This window comes from Hermetia illucens, chromosome 1 (genome assembly GCF_905115235.1).
Source record: "Hermetia illucens chromosome 1, iHerIll2.2.curated.20191125, whole genome shotgun sequence".
Classification (NCBI taxonomy): domain Eukaryota; kingdom Metazoa; phylum Arthropoda; class Insecta; order Diptera; family Stratiomyidae; genus Hermetia; species Hermetia illucens.
In genome coordinates, this window is record NC_051849.1 from 161,070,100 (window position 1) to 161,076,099 (window position 6,000).

Genomic DNA, 6,000 nt, shown 5'->3' on the forward strand with positions numbered 1-6,000 from the left:
TACTATTGGTAGAGGGTCTGAGCTTCAAAATGGTATATAGGTTGTGGGGTCTAGGTGCCAGGAAAATTTCTGACTTTTAGATGAATCTGGGGAAAAACTTTAAACGCTTATATCTCCGTTAATATTGAGAATTTCGGAAAAAGGAGCTTAATTCGTGATCACTACTACTGGTAGAGGGTCTGAGCTTCAAAATGGTATATAGGTTGTGGGGTCTAGGTGCCAGGAAAATTTCTGATTTTTGGAGGAATCTGGGGAAAAACTTTAAACGCTTATATCTCCGTTAATATTGAGAATTTCGCAAAAAGGAGCTTAATTCGTGATCACTACCATTGGTAGAGGGTCTGAGCTTCAAAATGGTATATAGGTTGTGGGGTCTAGGTACCAGGAAAATTTCTGATTTTTTGAGGAATCTGGGGAAAAACTTTAAACGCTTATATCTCCGTTAATATTGAGAATTTCGCAAAAAGGAGCTTAATTCGTGATCACTACTATTGGTAAAGGGTCTGAGCTTCAAAATGGTATATAGGTTGTGGGGTCTAGGTGCCAGGAAAATTTCTGACTTTTAGAGGAATCTGGGGAAAAACTTTAAACGCTTATATCTCCGTTAATATTGAGAATTTCGGAAAAAGGAGCTTAATTCGTGATCACTACTACTGGTAGAGGGTCTGAGCTTCAAAATGGTATATAGGTTGTGGGGTCTAGGTGCCAGGAAAATTTCTGATTTTTGGAGGAATCTGGGGAAAAACTTTAAACGCTTATATCTCCGTTAATATTGAGAATTTCGCAAAAAGGAGCTTAATTCGTGATCACTACCATTGGTAGAGGGTCTGAGCTTCAAAATGGTATATAGGTTGTGGGGTCTAGGTACCAGGAAAATTTCTGATTTTTTGAGGAATCTGGGGAAAAACTTTAAACGCTTATATCTCCGTTAATATTGAGAATTTCGCAAAAAGGAGCTTAATTCGTGATCACTACTATTGGTAGAGGGTCTGAGCTTCAAAATGGTATATAGGTTGTGGGGTCTAGGTGCCAGGAAAATTTCTGACTTTTAGATGAATCTGGGGAAAAACTTTAAACGCTTATATCTCCGTTAATATTGAGAATTTCGGAAAAAGGAGCTTAATTCGTGATCACTACTACTGGTAGAGGGTCTGAGCTTCAAAATGGTATATAGGTTGTGGGGTCTAGGTGCCAGGAAAATTTCTGATTTTTGGAGGAATCTGGGGAAAAACTTTAAACGCTTATATCTCCGTTAATATTGAGAATTTCGCAAAAAGGAGCTTAATTCGTGATCACTACCATTGGTAGAGGGTCTGAGCTTCAAAATGGTATATAGGTTGTGGGGTCTAGGTACCAGGAAAATTTCTGATTTTTTGAGGAATCTGGGGAAAAACTTTAAACGCTTATATCTCCGTTAATATTGAGAATTTCGCAAAAAGGAGCTTAATTCGTGATCACTACTATTGGTAGAGGGTCTGAGCTTCAAAATGGTATATAGGTTGTGGGGTCTAGGTGCCAGGAAAATTTCTGACTTTTAGAGGAATCTGGGGAAAAACTTTAAACGCTTATATCTCCGTTAATATTGAGAATTTCGGCAAAAAGGAGCTTAATTCGTGATCACTACTACTGGTAGAGGGTCTGAGCTTCAAAATGGTATATAGGTTGTGGGGTCTAGGTGCCAGGAAAATTTCTGATTTTTGGAGGAATCTGGGGAAAAACTTTAAACGCTTATATCTCCGTTAATATTGAGAATTTCGCAAAAAGGAGCTTAATTCGTGATCACTACCTATGGTAGAGGGTCTGAGCTTCAAAATGGTATATAGGTTGTGGGGTCTAGGTGCCAGGAAAATTTCTGATTTTTTGGAGGAATCTGGGGAAAAACTTTAAACGCTTATATCTCCGTTAATATTGAGAATTTCGCAAAAAGGAGCTTAATTCGTGATCACTACTATTGGTAGAGGGTCTGAGCTTCAAAATGGTATATAGGTTGTGGGGTCTAGGTGCCAGGAAAATTTCTGACTTTTAGATGAATCTGGGGAAAAACTTTAAACGCTTATATCTCCGTTAATATTGAGAATTTCGCAAAAAGGAGCTTAATTCGTGATCACTACTATTGGTAGAGGGTCTGAGCTTCAAAATGGTATATAGGTTGTGGGGTCTAGGTGCCAGGAAAATTTCTGACTTTTAGATGAATCTGGGGAAAAACTTTAAACGCTTATATCTCCGTTAATATTGAGAATTTCGGAAAAAGGAGCTTAATTCGTGATCACTACTACTGGTAGAGGGTCTGAGCTTCAAAATGGTATATAGGTTGTGGGGTCTAGGTGCCAGGAAAATTTCTGATTTTTGGAGGAATCTGGGGAAAAACTTTAAACGCTTATATCTCCGTTAATATTGAGAATTTCGCAAAAAGGAGCTTAATTCGTGATCACTACCATTGGTAGAGGGTCTGAGCTTCAAAATGGTATATAGGTTGTGGGGTCTAGGTACCAGGAAAATTTCTGATTTTTTGAGGAATCTGGGGAAAAACTTTAAACGCTTATATCTCCGTTAATATTGAGAATTTCGCAAAAAGGAGCTTAATTCGTGATCACTACTATTGGTAAAGGGTCTGAGCTTCAAAATGGTATATAGGTTGTGGGGTCTAGGTGCCAGGAAAATTTCTGACTTTTAGAGGAATCTGGGGAAAAACTTTAAACGCTTATATCTCCGTTAATATTGAGAATTTCGGCAAAAAGGAGCTTAATTCGTGATCACTACTACTGGTAGAGGGTCTGAGCTTCAAAATGGTATATAGGTTGTGGGGTCTAGGTGCCAGGAAAATTTCTGATTTTTGGAGGAATCTGGGGAAAAACTTTAAACGCTTATATCTCCGTTAATATTGAGAATTTCGCAAAAAGGAGCTTAATTCGTGATCACTACCATTGGTAGAGGGTCTGAGCTTCAAAATGGTATATAGGTTGTGGGGTCTAGGTGCCAGGAAAATTTCTGATTTTTTGAGGAATCTGGGGAAAAACTTTAAACGCTTATATCTCCGTTAATATTGAGAATTTCGCAAAAAGGAGCTTAATTCGTGATCACTACTATTGGTAGAGGGTCTGAGCTTCAAAATGGTATATAGGTTGTGGGGTCTAGGTGCCAGGAAAATTTCTGACTTTTTAGATGAATCTGGGGAAAAACTTTAAACGCTTATATCTCCGTTAATATTGAGAATTTCGCAAAAAGGAGCTTAATTCGTGATCACTACTACTGGTAGAGGGTCTGAGCTTCAAAATGGTATATAGGTTGTGGGGTCTAGGTGCCAGGAAAATTTCTGATTTTTGGAGGAATCTGGGGAAAAACTTTAAACGCTTATATCTCCGTTAATATTGAGAATTTCGCAAAAAGGAGCTTAATTCGTGATCACTACTATTGGTAGAGGGTCTGAGCTTCAAAATGGTATATAGGTTGTGGGGTCTAGGTACCAGGAAAATTTCTGATTTTTTGAGGAATCTGGGGAAAAACTTTAAACGCTTATATCTCCGTTAATATTGAGAATTTCGCAAAAAGGAGCTTAATTCGTGATCACTACTATTGGTAAGAGGGTCTGAGCTTCAAAATGGTATATAGGTTGTGGGGTCTAGGTGCCAGGAAAATTTCTGACTTTTAGAGGAATCTGGGGAAAAACTTTAAACGCTTATATCTCCGTTAATATTGAGAATTTCGGAAAAAGGAGCTTAATTCGTGATCACTACTACTGGTAGAGGGTCTGAGCTTCAAAATGGTATATAGGTTGTGGGGTCTAGGTGCCAGGAAAATTTCTGATTTTTGGAGGAATCTGGGGAAAAACTTTAAACGCTTATATCTCCGTTAATATTGAGAATTTCGCAAAAAGGAGCTTAATTCGTGATCACTACTATTGGTAGAGGGTCTGAGCTTCAAAATGGTATATAGGTTGTGGGGTCTAGGTGCCAGGAAAATTTCTGATTTTTGAGGAATCTGGGGAAAAACTTTAAACGCTTATATCTCCGTTAATATTGAGAATTTCGCAAAAAGGAGCTTAATTGGTGATCACTACTATTGGTAGAGGGTCTGAGCTTCAAAATGGTATATAGGTTGTGGGGTCTAGGTGCCAGGAAAATTTCTGATTTTTAGATGAATCTGGGGAAAAACTTTAAACGCTTATATCTCCGTTAATATTGAGAATTTCGGCAAAAAGGAGCTTAATTCGTGATCACTACTACTGGTAGAGGGTCTGAGCTTCAAAATGGTATATAGGTTGTGGGGTCTAGGTGCCAGGAAAATTTCTGATTTTTGGAGGAATCTGGGGAAAAACTTTAAACGCTTATATCTCCGTTAATATTGAGAATTTCGCAAAAAGGAGCTTAATTCGTGATCACTACTATTGGTAGAGGGTCTGAGCTTCAAAATGGTATATAGGTTGTGGGGTCTAGGTGCCAGGAAAATTTCTGATTTTTGGAGGAATCTGGGGAAAAACTTTAAACGCTTATATCTCCGTTAATATTGAGAATTTCGCAAAAAGGAGCTTAATTCGTGATCACTACTATTGGTAGAGGGTCTGAGCTTCAAAATGGTATATAGGTTGTGGGGTCTAGGTGCCAGGAAAATTTCTGATTTTTGGAGGAATCTGGGGAAAAACTTTAAACGCTTATATCTCCGTTAATATTGAGAATTTCGCAAAAAGGAGCTTAATTCGTGATCACTACTATTGGTAGAGGGTCTGAGCTTCAAAATGGTATATAGGTTGTGGGGTCTAGGTGCCAGGAAAATTTCTGATTTTTGAGGAATCTGGGGAAAAACTTTAAACGCTTATATCTCCGTTAATATTGAGAATTTCGCAAAAAGGAGCTTAATTCGTGATCACTACTATTGGTAGAGGGTCTGAGCTTCAAAATGGTATATAGGTTGTGGGGTCTAGGTGCCAGGAAAATTTCTGATTTTGGAGGAATCTGGGGAAAAACTTTAAACGCTTATATCTCCGTTAATATTGAGAATTTCGCAAAAAGGAGCTTAATTCGTGATCACTACTATTGGTAGAGGGTCTGAGCTTCAAAATGGTATATAGGTTGTGGGGTCTAGGTGCCAGGAAAATTTCTGATTTTTGGAGGAATCTGGGGAAAAACTTTAAACGCTTATATCTCCGTTAATATTGAGAATTTCGCAAAAAGGAGCTTAATTCGTGATCACTACTATTGGTAGAGGGTCTGAGCTTCAAAATGGTATATAGGTTGTGGGGTCTAGGTGCCAGGAAAATTTCTGATTTTTGGAGGAATCTGGGGAAAAACTTTAAACGCTTATATCTCCGTTAATATTGAGAATTTCGCAAAAAGGAGCTTAATTCGTGATCACTACTATTGGTAGAGGGTCTGAGCTTCAAAATGGTATATAGGTTGTGGGGTCTAGGTGCCAGGAAAATTTCTGATTTTGGAGGAATCTGGGGAAAAACTTTAAACGCTTATATCTCCGTTAATATTGAGAATTTCGCAAAAAGGAGCTTAATTCGTGATCACTACTACTGGTAGAGGGTCTGAGCTTCAAAATGGTATATAGGTGTGGGGTCTAGGTGCCAGGAAAATTTCTGATTTTTGAGGAATCTGGGGAAAAACTTTAAACGCTTATATCTCCGTTAATATTGAGAATTTCGCAAAAAGGAGCTTAATTCGTGATCACTACTATTGGTAGAGGGTCTGAGCTTCAAAATGGTATATAGGTTGTGGGGTCTAGGTGCCAGGAAAATTTCTGATTTTTGGAGGAATCTGGGGAAAAACTTTAAACGCTTATATCTCCGTTAATATTGAGAATTTCGCAAAAAGGAGCTTAATTCGTGATCACTACTATTGGTAGAGGGTCTGAGCTTCAAAATGGTATATAGGTTGTGGGGTCTAGGTGCCAGGAAAATTTCTGATTTTTGAGGAATCTGGGGAAAAACTTTAAAACGCTTATATCTCCGTTAATATTGAGAATTTCGCAAAAAGGAGCTTAATTCGTGATCACTACTAC